Source organism: Armigeres subalbatus, chromosome 2 (genome assembly GCF_024139115.2).
Source record: "Armigeres subalbatus isolate Guangzhou_Male chromosome 2, GZ_Asu_2, whole genome shotgun sequence".
Classification (NCBI taxonomy): Eukaryota; Metazoa; Arthropoda; class Insecta; order Diptera; family Culicidae; genus Armigeres; species Armigeres subalbatus.
The window spans coordinates 354044169-354059032 of record NC_085140.1 but is presented as its reverse complement, the minus strand read 5'-3'; positions in this window follow the sequence as shown (position 1 = coordinate 354059032).

Genomic DNA, 14864 nt, shown 5'->3' with positions numbered 1-14864 from the left:
TTATGGACTTGATGTGACTTTCTATGATGTACTCTTCGGATCGTAGGATAGCTGAGTAGGATTCCCAATCAGTTTTCTTAGGATCTTTAAACGTTTTTCCATCGTTAGACCCCTTCCCATTCGAAGATGATGTGTTTATGGTCTGACATTGATATTTCTTCAGAAACATGCCAGTTTTTTATTTTATCAGAGATAGACCGACTACATAGAGTCAAGTCCAAAACTTCCTGACGAATGGAGTTTTCAAACGTGGGCTTGTCACCAACATTACAAATGTCAATGTTCTTGGAAGAGAGAAACTGTAACAGGTACTCACCTCTGGTGTTTATATTGGTACTTCCCCATACGGTGTGATGTGCATTTGCGTCGCACCCTATGACGAAGGGGATGTTGTGTCGGTGGCTGTAGGCTACGAGCGCAGCTATTTCTGGAGGAGGGATTTCAATTTTCAAATTTCATTTCAAATTTCAAACAATTTATTTAGAAATTCCGGAGATTTTCCATCGATAATTCCAAAGAATTTGCATTAGAACTGCCGAAAAAAATTACGAAGTATTATCCATGGGTATTTCGAAGGGGACTTCCCAGAAAATCTCCAGTGGATATTCTGAAGGTTTTCTCACGGAAATTTCGGAGAATCCCCTTTACAAGTTCCAAAGAATATCTTTTGGGCATTCCAAAGACTTTTTCTTGGACATAATTTAATTTCCATAGTTTCCAAAGAAGTGCCTGCCGACAATAAAAAAAATCTAGTAGAATCTGCAATAAAATCCAAGTGAAGATTTTGAATTTTTTTCGAATGTTTTTATAGAATACTTTGGAGAATTTTCCTGCTCAACACAGAAGAATTTCCTGGTGAAATCCATGACTTTTACTTCAGTGAAATACATTAAATTTTTATGGAGAAAAAATATAAATCGTTTAAAAAAATAAAAAGTCTACGTTGACTTTTGATAAATCCCCCCCCCCCTTCGTAGACTATCGTAGACTTTTTCGAAACCCCTCCCCCCCCCCCTCAAGAGCCTACGTGGTTTATGGACAGCCCCAAAATTGTTTTTAAATATTTGTAGCTATTTATTTAACTAATGTAAATAGTTAATAATAAATAAAACTCTTTCAGTTTCCCCAGAAGAAGGCAGCTAAACACAGACAAAACATCGGGCAGTTAAAACATTATTTTTTGAACAATTTTGAGACTGTAAAGCCGAATCCCATCACATTAATAAATATTCTATTTTAATTTATTCCTTTGATCAATATTCATGAAAGGACAAATGTCGAACAGTTTTCCGTTCATCAGCATGGACGTTTGCTCTAGTCATTTTTATTAATTTGAGTGAACCACGGACCGTCGTCATATCCCCTGAGTCGCCCACATGGTATACGGATAGCTCCCTTGCTACATACATTGGATTTCACGAATAAAATCTTCTGAAATAATTTTCTTTCAAAATGTTGATCCGTTTCAAATTCGTTAATTTTGCTTTAAAGTAGTCTTTCATCGAAGCATAAAAATGTCTTTTCACAATATGCTAATATTGTCGGATACTTCGTTTTCGAATATAATTAGCTTTTTAATAAACAGTATTTATGGCAAACGCTTAAATATAAGTGGATGACAATTATTCCTGTTCACGTGATGCTAGTATTTTCAGGCATTGCACTATCCACTAGTATTTGCGAATATGTAAACGAGCCATTAATCCCATTGATTGAAAAACATATCTCGCATGATTTTTGAAAACGTCGTAAGTCCAAAAGAGAGGCTCTCTTTGTTTACTTTCTCTTTTGATTATTACGAAGCCATATTAACATTTACATCGGATTTTTTCACAGAGATCTTTACATAGCGTGCTGAGGAAATATTGTAAAAAATGCAAAACTAGCTTAGATTTTAGTGAAAGACAGCGTAATGAAAGAGAGTCTCTCATTTGGACATACGACGTTTTTAAAATCATGGGGCCACATGGCAACATGTGGTAGCGATGGGTCATTACGGTATCGTAGAGTAGATTATAACGTGCCCCCATCGAAGCATTTCGGTTGCGGTCCATTTGGACCCAAGATTTCATCACGATCACAAAAACTCAAATTTCAACCGATTTCCGATCTTTGCTCTGGATCTTTCGGAGGTCCGTTTTGGGCACTTTGTGGGATCACGAAAGACTTACATTACTGATTGTATCCATTCATTATTCGTCCAGATGGATGATTACGAAATAATGCGAATCTTTGGGATGAACTTTTGGAATTGACAATTTTTACGGATGTTCCGAATCTTCCAAAGCACCGTTTTGGGAGCATTTGGTCTCAGAGCACTTGCACTATTGATCACATATACAATTCGCCGGTATGAATAGTTTCGAAAAAATCGCGAAGCTCTTGGATGATTTTTTGGAACTGGCCATTTTATGGATTTTCCGGAATATCCGGATGACCGTTCCTGGGGCATTTAGAGGAAACTGAAGACTTCAGTATTGATTGCACCCACAATATGCCAGAATAGATGGTTACGAAAAAATCGCGAAGCTCTAGGATGAACTTTTGGAATTGGCCACTTTTACGGATGTTCCGGATCTTCCAGAGTGTTTTCCGATGACCGCTTGAAGGATAAATTTGCCCAGAAATGGCATATACAAGATAGCAAATACAGTTGGGATCATCAGAGCACATTTTTGCAAGCAATTTTATGTTTCATAACACGAAACTCGAAAATTAGGTGCCAAATTGAGAAGCTCAAACAGTACCTTTCTAGTACAGGTTCCCCGGGGACTAGAGAGGTCAATTTGGATGAATCACCCCATGGGCTTGTTCTAGGAACCTACAGCTTTCGTTTGGTGCCTAAAGATCGAAAATCGGTTGAAATTTGAGTTTTTGTGATCGTGATGAAATCTTGGGTCCAAATGGACCCCAATGCACAATGTGTCACTTTTTTGTGGCGCCTCTCCTAGATGTCGCTGGAAGCTGATTTTCTCAGGGAATCTTAGTTTCCAAAAGTTAGGAAAGTCAAAATTTTATAGATTTTTATTTCGTTGTGTTACAAAGTTACAGCGTTGTTTTGAGTGTGCTTGGGTCGAAATGGACCCCAATGCACTAGGAAGGTTAAACAAGTTGAAATGCATCATTAAAACCGGTGCCCCCCGCAATTGAGACCTATTTAAAGAAACTTATCATCAGTTGTAGCCCCCCAAATTTGTTCATTATCGTAACATCTACCGAAAAACTTCTCTCACGGTATGCTACCTATCGAGAGTGTATACAGACATGATAAGTGAGAGGTTGCACATGCTGACGCGACACATCTGTCAAAACGTGAACGGAACGAAACGCATTGTTCACAAGACTTGTAGAGCACATCAGCTTCCGTTTAGAGGTTGTTGTGATGATTTTTGGCGTTTATATCTTTTGTTAGAATGTTTTCAAATAAAAAAAGCCCAAAAACCACTAAATTGGCTTGAGCCACCTCGAAATTTTATCCGAATTAGCTGAAAATTTGTCAGGAGGCTTATTTTAGCATTAGAATTGTGATTCTGGGCTGACCGGTTGAATTTTTGAAACTTTTTGAAAACATGAAGAGGTCTACTGAACATCAAATAGATATTTTTTTCATTTTCGCGACGACTAAAACACGTATTGTACTGACTTGCCCGATGGCTACTCTTTAAATTTTTTCTGTTGTGAAGTGACGCTAAAGTGTGTGTCCATGTTGTGAATATGTGAAATGCTAATTTCTATTGTTTCGAAAGGCTTCATATGAATATATAAACAAATTCAAATTGTAAACTTGTTCATGAATTACAATAAATATATAAGTACATTATATTAGCCATCGCCATAGCCATCAGAAACATAATTCGATTTAAATTCACGTGTAAACTTATTTTTCAGCAACGTATCTTTTGCTGTAAAATGAAATTCATATCAAGCTTTATTTTGTTCAATAATACTGGACTGGGAATAATGTCAAGAACTGGACTTTCTAGTACGATAATCTATCTAAAAACGTTTTGTTTGGAACTTTGAGAAAATAATCTCACACTATAATGATCTGAAGACCTTTCTGAGTCAAGTACAATGCTGCTATAATTCGTTATCGCTTACTCTTAACCCCATCGAACTATGAACCATTGACCTCTATATTTTCTCACTGATTTACCCAAAATTTTATTCCTGATGTGGACTATACTGATATCGCAATCAACCACCTCACCAAATTGTATTTCGTTCAACAATCGTATCATCAACTATGGAAAATGTGGTTCTTGTAGCTTTCCACATTTCAACTAACCTTCTCCTTCAGTCGAAATTCAAGCGATTTCATACCACATTAATATAAGCTGATTTATTTTATCGTTCACAATATTCTAAGCAATAGTTGATCCTTCCATTACTTCATCTACTTGAAACCTAACTAAGCACAACCCCTTCTTAATCAACTACCCGCTTCTGGTGCTTCCTAGTTTCGGTGTTCCACTTTCTTTCATCTGCTCCTACCCAATTAGATCAGATCGTAGCATATTGCACCCTGGGAATGGAAAGCCAAGCAATCTGTGGTGGTGCCCCGTGTCACTTCCTCCCCGGGTCTGTCGCACCGGAACAAGGAAAAAGCAAATAGCATTTCTCAGTATCACCAAAGAAAATTTCTCAAGATGAAGAAAAGCCTTGAGTGCAGGGGCTAAGCTGCTTCCGAATACACATTATCACGACAACCGAAGACTACGACGAACTGCGGACTGTGTGGAGGAAGACTGCAGGAAAAACGACACCACCTTCACTCTGGTGCTTTCTCCTGGGACGAAATGAAACTCGTTGGTTTCGTTAGTTGTGTGGCAAAGCGGGGGATTGCCCGGGGAGAACTAAATTTCGATTCCATGTTGCATCTTGCTGTGCTGAGGTCTGAACCAAGGCTGAATGAATTGCCTTTATCTGGAACGTCGTCTTCGTCGTCGTCATCGTCGTCGCATGTAATTTCAGAAGCTGCCTCGTCGTCGATGAATAACTATAAGAGGAGACGTCGTGTTGACGTTATCATTTGGAAGCAATCCCACCCAGCCAACCAGCACAGCAGGTACGAGAGGAAATTAGGAAAAAGCTTTACTCGATACACTCGTTTATGATTACACGGATCGTTAAATGTATCCCCCACAAATGCAATTACATTAGATATCCTCTGTTGTTATAATTAAAATCTAAGGGAAACCTCAGTCGGGTTGAACATGAATTTTATTAGAATATAAAATAACAAAGTTTGTTTTTACCATGGCCTCCATAATCTGACAGGTATGACAGTTAATTGAATTATATGAAATTCAATTTCCCTTTAATTCAAAGGCACAATTAATCGTATGAACCATTCTGATTTGCACTACCCCGAGCACAAATCCATTTTGTTGCTAATGCGAGATCCGAGACGGTTAGCAGCAGGTGGTTTTCATGGTTCACTTCGGGAAAACTGCACGACATTAGTGCGCAGACAGCCGCTGCGAAAACCCATCAGCAAATCCTGATCAGCACTGACAGATGACCATGGCGACGACGGACGACCGTCATCGTGTTGTATACGTCGCCCCGTGACTGTTTTGTAACACAGTCAAATAAATGGAAAATAATAGCAATAACACCCTCTCGCGGCGCGGTCTCGGAGATTGGTTGCAAAGGGAAGCTATCCAGCCGGGCCCGGGTGAGGGTTCAACACAGCAGGACTAATGGTCGAAATATGTTTATGATTGGATCACCGCTGCTGCTGTTCGGTGCCCCGGCCCACAACCCGCCGACCGGCTATATTTTTAGCGGTGAATGAATGTTGCGAAAATTTCCGGGGAAACCCGAACAATGGCGACTGCTCCACCGAGTGTAGGCAACACTTCAAAAGAAATCCGAGAGGTGTTTATGTGCGTATGCGTAGTATTCATCAATTTCGATTTGATTCGAACGTCGGATAGATTTGGTTGAATATTGGGTGTTGATTGGATATTTGCAAATGATGGATCGTACGCCCCTCTCACAATTATGGAGCACCTTACAAAGTTCCTACTATACAATGCCATATTAAATAAATAAGACATGATTCTTAAATTTTTATTCTCAAATTCGTTTCTAAGAAAAATGTCCGTAAAAACCAACGAAATGAACTTTTTTTTTTCATATGGAAGTTTAGCGGAAGAAATAATTTTTTCTCAATTTATTCATATGATACCTTTCGGATGGTAATGGGAAAATATTGTTTCGATTATAATTTATTGCCACTACAGCCAACCGGCCAAGTACTCGAGTTTCCCTCATAAAAAGGAATTTCTTTCGTGAAATGTTGTTTAATTGTGGGTGTTCTATATTTGAGGATCACTTCGTAACGAAGGAATGGGAACGATATTTTACAATTAGAATAAATGAAGCTTGGAAAAAATTATTCATTTTTATTTATGAGGTTTTTCCTTCAACTGTATAATAGAGACACGGAAGTAGTTGTACAAATAAATTGTGTCAATTGTATCAAAATCGTTTGCAATCGAAGGGACGCAGAGGGATGGAAGTGAAAAGAAAACTAATTTAGAAATATTGGACTAACATTTTTGTCAAACTTTTTCACTCCATAATAATTACAAAGAAGTTTGGAATATCATTTGCGACAAAATGTCACTATTTATTGAAAAACACAATTCCGCAGTTATGTTTTTTTTGCACTTTATTTTTAAGTATGCTTGCATGTTTGTTGCGTTTAAATTAGTCTGTTTGGTGTTTGAAATGATCTCTCAACAGTTTTAAAGTATCAAATATATTTAATCCCATTCAATTTCGGTCAGGACCAGTACTGAGATTTTCATTTTCATTGAGAGAGTTCACGCGATATTTACACTTTATTCTCTCCCGTTTTCATAGAAAACATAAACATTGAAAGGAATTCTGCTAAATTTTCACAGATTTTTATTTCATGAAAGCGCATCAAACTAGTGTAAACAAGCTGTTTCTTCTTCAATAATGTTACTTCTAACACGAAAATCAAAAACAATACAATCATTGTATCGATTAGTCATCGTCATTTGCACAGATCTATTAAAACTATTAAGAAATTTAGATTTCAAAACAAAGCACATTCCCATCATGACTGCTTGTAATGTGACAGGTGACCGGGAGACGGCTACATTTTCATTTGGTCTCTTGAAAATGAAAATGCAACTGTTTTCGCTTTCACATGACAGTCACGAAAACTAGCAGTACTGGTCAGGTCAACAAATCGCTGCGCCATGAACAAGTTCGAGTGACCAAGTAGGATTTGAATTTTAGAACAAAATGTAGTTATGCAAACAGCATTGATTGCATTTTTTTTTAATACACAACAAAACTGTTCAAAAAGGTATCCTTCAATCTAGTTCTCTCTAGCAGTAGATGACAGTATAACTTGAGCCTTAAGATACATTGAATCAATTCTACAGTTATTTCAAATTATTGAAACAGTAATCGATTGTCATATTTTATGACGGTATTAAACTTTTCTCTCTTATTTAATTCAAAAGTGACATTTCAACCAGAACATTAAAATTCGTCAATAACGCCCTGATTAATCCACCTGACGGTGTTGCTGGTCATCGTTGCATTCATCTTTGTACTTCTTTGTCGTTGGGCGATCGCGGAGGAGCTGAATCTTCTCCGTATCTTCTCTTCGTTATCCAGGATGTCGCTTTACTTCCTTCCTGATGATAATAATGTTGGTACTACCTGCCTACGATTTTATCCTGATGATATTATTGGAACCTAAATTTCCTATGAAGATGGTGTACAGCTTTGCTTAAAGTCCCTCGCTGGCAATCCGACGATGAACAGCGACTCCTCACATGAAAAACCGACGCTGCTGTGAGCCGTACCTTCTTGGCAAACAGACGCTCGCACAGTGTTGCTTTTTGCCTATTTCGTGCGCTTTTTTATATCATTGTTTCTGTTGATTTTTTCGCTGTAGTTTGTTTGAAGAAGACGTTAGATATGAAAAGAACCTTTTTGAAAAGAACCTTTTACTAAGTATACGTAAAGGCTATATGATCACTCCAAAACCAAACTTTTGATAGAAGGCTCGGAGACCCATAGTGTTATATACCAATCGACTCAGCTCGACGAATTGAGGTGATGCCTGTTTATGTGTATGTATGTGTGTGTATGTGTGTATATGTACAAAATTTTGTAGACACACTTTTTGGAACTTAGCATTGGCCGAATTACTCGCAACAAGTTCTATTCGACTGAGAATCCTGTCCCATTGTTTGCTATTGAGTTATGGCCAAAATACTATTTTCTTTGCGCAAAACACGCTAAAAAGCACTCACTCATATTTTTTAGTATTTTTTTTGCACGAGAAAGGCACCAACACCGCTAGGTGGATTAATCAGGGTTTTTTTTTTAGAAAACCTGTAAAATGATTAATCAACCTAAAAGTGAGATAAAATTTTTGCTTAACCATCGAAGTGTCTAGTGTCTTCAGGAAAGCTGTAGCGTTTGGTATTTCAAGCCACTTTGCCACTTACATATGACTTATATAGTATAGTACTATATATAATAGCCCTGTTTGTCTGTCCGGTGAATAGCCAACCAGACGCAGCACGCGGGGAAATTCTCACAAAAAATGAAATATTTCACACTTCAATTCTTTTTTACTATCAGATGCAGAAAACAAAACCAGTGACACCCTTAGACAACCAGACACAGCATTTGATGAAAAAAAAATCACAGACAACAGACGTTGAAAATTTTGATTGAAAAAAAAAAACACTTGCCGCGGGCGCTACAGCGTCCATAAATAATCTAGTATGAGATAAGTGACAAATCCTTGAAATAAGTTTTTGGGCATAACTTTTTTCCTATGTTTCAATCATTTTTACCACCTTCTACAAAGTTATTTAGAATACGCGCAGCAGCTGGAAGTGGCACTTCCAACGGAAGAGCAGCTAGGCGCAGCGTCTCTTGAAGATGGCTGGAGAGATATTCGATCCGCCATTGGTAGCACCGCAACCGCTGCACTTGGCACGGTGCCCCCGGATCAGAGAAACGACTGGTATGACGGCGAATGTGAGCTGTTAGTTGAAGACAAGAATGCAGCATGGGCGAGATTGCTGTGCAGCCTGATATGTGTAAGGACATAAACGGGAACCTTCTTACGAACGAGTGTGAGGTGATCCAAAGGTGGCGGCAGTACTACGAAGAACCCCTGAATGGCGATGTGGCAGACGAAGATGGCGGTATGGTGATGGACCTGGGAGAACGCGCGCAGGACATAATTCTACCGGCTCCGGATCTCCAGGAAATCCAGGAGGAGATTGGCCGGCTGAAGAACAACAAAGCCCCTGGGGTTGACCAACTACAAGGAGAGCTATTTAAACACGGTGGTGAGGCACTGGCTAGAGCGCTGCACTGGGTCATTACCAAGATTTCGGAGGAGGAGGTTTTGCCACAGGAGTGGATGGAAGGTGTCGTGTGTCCTATCTACAAAAAGGGCGATAAGCTGGATTGTAGCAACTACCGCGCAATCACATTGCTGAACGCCGCCTACAAGGTACTCTCTTAAATTTTATGCCGTCGACTAGCACCAACTGCAAGGGAGTTCGTGGGGCAGTACCAGGCGGGTTTTATGGGCGAACGCTCCACCACAGACCAGGTGTTCGCCATTCGCCAAGTACTGCAGAAATGCCGCGAATACAACGTGCCCACACATCATCTATTCATCGACTTCAAAGCCGCATATGATACAATCGATCGGGACCAGCTATGGCAGCTAATGCGCGAACACGGTTTTCCGGATAAACTGACACGGTTGATCAAAGCGACGATGGATCGGGTGATGTGCGTAGTTCGAGTTTCAGGGGCATTCTCGAGTCCCTTCGAAACCCACAGAGGGTTACGGCAAGTTGATGGTCTTTCGTGTCTGCTATTCAACATCGCTTTGGAAGGGGTAATACGAAGAGCAGGGATTAACACGAGTGGTACAATTTTCAATAAGTCCGTCCAGCTATTTGGCTTCGCCGACGACATAGATATTGTGGCACGTAACTTTGAGAAGATGGAGGAAGCCTACATCAGACTGAAGAGGGAAGCTAAGCGGATTGGACTTGTCATCAACACGTCGAAGACGAAGTACATGATAGGAAGAGGTTCAAGAGAAGACAATGTGAGCCACCCACCGCGAGTTTGCATCGGTGGTGACGAAATTGAAGTGGTAGAAGAATTTGTGTACTTGGGCTCACTGGTGACTGCCGAAAAAGACACCAGCAGAGAAATTCGGAGACGCATAGTGGCTGGAAATCGTACGTACTTTGGACTCCGCAAGACGCTCCGATCGAATAGAGTTTGCAGCCGTACCAAACTGACAATCTACAAAACGCTCTTTAGACCGGTAGTCCTCTACGAACACGAGACCTGAACGATGCTCGTGGAGGACCAACGCGCACTTGGGGTTTTCGAAAGGAAAGTGCTGCGTACCATCTATGGTGGGGTGCAGATGACGGACGGTACGTGGAGGAGGCGAATGAACCACAAGTTGCATCAGCTGTTGGGAGAACCATCCATCGTTCACACCACGAAAATTGGACGACTGTGGTGGGCCGGGCACGTAGCCAGAATGTCGGACAGTAACCCGGTGAAAATGATTCTTGACAACGATCTGACGATGGATCGATCAGGTGGAGTACGATTTGCGGACCCTCCGCAGACTGCGTGGTTGGCGAAGTGCAGCCATGGACCGAGCTGAATGGAGAAGTCTTTTATGTGCAGCACAGGCCACTCCGGCCTTAGTCTGATAATAATAATAATAATAATATTCAATTCTCGTGAATTGTGAAATAAAATGTATGGTATTTGAAACAAATTCACTTTAATATTGAAAATATAATTATGACAAATGATATAATATGGAAATATGCTTATTTTTCCAATTTCTTTCAAAGAAACAGTTAATTTTTTATTAAGGAACATATAAAAGCATGTACCGAACAATATTCTCAGAAGAGAGAAAACGTAAAAATTTAAAGGAATTTCAAAATTTTCTTCAGTGGAAGCTAGATAGCATGTTTTGAGACACTAATGTACCACTTTTATGCATGTATGTGTGCGTATGTGTGCAAATTCTGAAATTTTCTAACATATAAATCTCACTCATTTTAAGGTATTAAACAAGATTAGTATTACAAAATTAAGCATCCATAAGGCGAAATATATGTTATTATTGAACGCTATTGAGTTTCGTTCAGATCAATGACTGATTTAGTTAGTTATAGATTATTTAATATCGAGGTTTGTGGAAACTACGAGTATGTGTATATGCTACCAACGTTACGATAGTAACTAACCATGTTACAATAGCTATTAAATCCGACAAGCGCCTGATAGATAGGCAGCAAGACGAACAGTGCGTATTCGTTCAAACGACGTGGGAAGTTAAGTTCTTTTATTTCGTTTTAAATAATGGAGGCTGACAGTATTTTCTTACGACTAGGGAAGGGTCAAAATCTCACTGTAGGTGGATTATTCTGGGTTTTTTTTTCGAGGTTTCAATTTTGTATTTTTTGGTTTCTCTGAAATTTTGCCTATACATTCTTTGGGATCAAAAAACATAATTTGCATCATTGGTTTGCCATTTTGACTCTGGCCTAACTTTTGACAAGGGCCTAAGCAAAACCACCTTGAACACTTCTAAAAAAATTAACTTGAAAACGGTTTGTCCGATGGTTTTGATGTATTCGGCAAAGTTTGAGGTAATCATTGGGGAATGTGGAAAAAATATACACTGCAAAAAAAAATTGTTGAAATATTGAAAATAAAACTTAAAAATCAATTCTCTCATAAACGAATTTTTCAATATTTTTTATTTTTCTATATGTTGTTGCAGATAATGTATGTATTTTTTTGCACTTTAAGTTATAATGGAGAAATGATGAACAAAAAAAGTTGTATTTTTTTCAAATTAATTGTTTTTTTAAAACTGGTGAAATATTTTTTTTTACGATTTTATCGACCCGATTTTAGGAAAGTACGTTAAATTTTTAATGGAAAAGGTACACAGTATTTTTTCTGAGTGCTACCGTTTCTGAGATACAACAGTTATAAGATTCAATATACCGATTTTTTTAAATTTTCAGTCCTTTTAGAATGTTTATCGATTCTATTCAACCTGGAATCAAATTTTACGGAGTCATTTTTATTTATTAACAAATGCTGGTGTTGGAGCAGTGGTTGGTTATTTTCATGGTATGAGATGGTGGAGATAAAATTCTTTTCTTTACTTTTCTTACACATATTATTTTTACAATTCGTGTTGTATTTTTTACAACAAAAATGTAGTCTTTAAACTATTTACTTCTTCAAAGAATAATCGCAATTCGTTCTATATCCCACAATTGTCTTCTCTAGTGAATTAATCAGAATTTTATTCCCATTTCTATATTTTCAGAGAACTGGCTTATGTTAAACGAAAAGCTTAAATCTTCTAAGAGTGTTTCAAGACCTTCAAGAAACTCTTTGACGTAGTTACAACTGTTACAAGTCGACAAAAACAGTACGAAGCGGTATAGCAGAATACAACCATGTCGTGTATTAGTTAAAAATGACGGTCTCTATCTTAGCAATATTGCACATTTTTTTGACTCCATGTGTTTTCTATTCATGCTGGGATCTTACGAATGAGCAGTCACATTGATCATTCTTGGAACAGTGTTGTAGTAGTTATGATGTAGTGTTATGAGTGCAATCCAGATGCTTTTAAGTTTTGATTTAAAAACTTGAAATTCTTTGACATTGATGATTTGCTCTCGTACAAAAACAGTGATAAATTATGATAAAACACAAAACTTTATATAAGATAAGTAAAATATGTCACTGAAATAAAATACAGTCCTTATTATTCAAATCCATTCGCATAAAGACGATACATTGATTTATGCTTACTTACATCCTTTTCTTTGGTCCAAGGTTTAGTTTGTGTATTTTGACAAAGGTTTTTTCTATTAATTTAGAGCTACTAGTCCTTGAATTTATAACATGTACCCATATTAATAACAGTAAAAAACAAAGAATCGGAGTGCAAATTGATTTGTTTCTCAATGTTTTTTCAACATAATAGAACTAAAAAGATCCCCAGTTAGCCTTGCCAGCAAAGGCTTAGAATTGCTAATCCGAAGATGGCGAGTTCGATTCTCGGTCCGGTCCAGTATGTTTTCTTGTGGGAAACATTCTCGACAACTCGGAAACAACTCGCCACACAAGATACATACGCAATGCAATGACTGGCATAGAAAGCTTTCAATTAAAAACTGTGGAAATGGGAAAAAGTTGAATAGCAGCCCAAGTTTCAGTTGGATTATAGATGCATGGAAGAAAAAAAAGAAAGAGAAGAAGAAAAAGAAGAAAGAGAAGACGAAAAAAAGAAGAAAAAGAAGCAGTAAAAATGACACAGATCCAACCGAAATCGTACTGTTTTAAAATATTATTAATATAGAAGCATGTTATTCATAATTCAACATTCAATAAATAATTCAAAACGTAAATTTTTACACTGTGTTGTAAAGTGCCACTAATTAAAATTGCATTATATTTAGGATAAAATTATACAATAGGAATGTTATTTCTTGCCGCGTACAAACGTTTCTTTTAGGAACCTTTTATTTTTAAGCTCACACTCGCGGAGTTCCAACATTAGTTACTCCACGTGGGTTCCCTAATAATATCTTGCAACCGAAACGCCATCCACTCATCTATTTCAAACTCACATGTTCGCTCCCTCTCTCAGGTTTTATCCACGCTCCCCATCCATGGTATTAAAGAATCGAGAATTGAGCAACTCTCATCTAAGGGCTGCTTGCGTGCTCGCCAACCAGCCAGCCAGTGGCGATTTCTCATGCCTTCTTTTCTTTTCGCCAATGCACGCGAGATATGCCACTACTGCTGCTCTCCAGTTGCCACCGTTTGTCAGTCGCACGCCGCGTATCATAGTCATGCGAATGGAGCGAGCATAACAAACAAACGATTCCTTAATCTCCCACCCACCTGCTGCCATGCCACCCTGCTGCAACCCATCGCATGTTCTCATCTCTCCACACCTTCGGTCTGTCGGTCGCGGTGGCGCTTCAGCAGAGGTCTGTCTGTGACTCTCGCATCCAGTTTCGGCCCATTTCCGCTCAGCAGCTCATTTTCGCGAACTCCAGACGACAACGACCACGAAGCCCACCGACCGACCACCAAAGTCATTTTCCAGCACAGATGGGTCATGTCAGAGTGTGTTTATTATACGAATGCGCTTCGGGAAAATCCTTCAGTCTAACGCGGCCCGTTGCTCATGTCTGATGTTGCAAAAAGGAAAACTCTTACCGGAAATTGTGACCCGCTATCACTCGCGTTCTTTCCCGGTCTGTGCTATTGAATGTCGCACACCCATACACACGGACCTTTGTTGTGTCTCCTTCTATTGTTCACCGCGATGTCCTTCGGTGGCATTACAAGATTGTATAACTGATGGTTGCCTTCTGGGAATGAAATTGGGTTATGGCACCTTTGAACCTCTGAATGAACTTCGCTGATATATTGAGTGGACGAAATTCTGTGCCGGAAGGAAGGATTCATTTGGCAATCGTCCGTCAAACGGTTTGTGAGTGATTGTGAGCGAAACAAAAGCCAAGAACAAGTGACGAAAAGCCCGACTAGGTGAAACGTAACGCAACGCACGTTTTACGGACGAGGCACCTCGTAGTGTGTGGGATAATGGGTGACAGTGCGATGCGGATCAATTAGCATTTAGTGTCCTTTGGAGGAATCGCGCAAATACCGGCTGTATTTGATTGTTTGTTTTGCCTTGAGTGGTTGCTTGTTTGTGAAATGTGAGAAGCTAATTTCTGTGA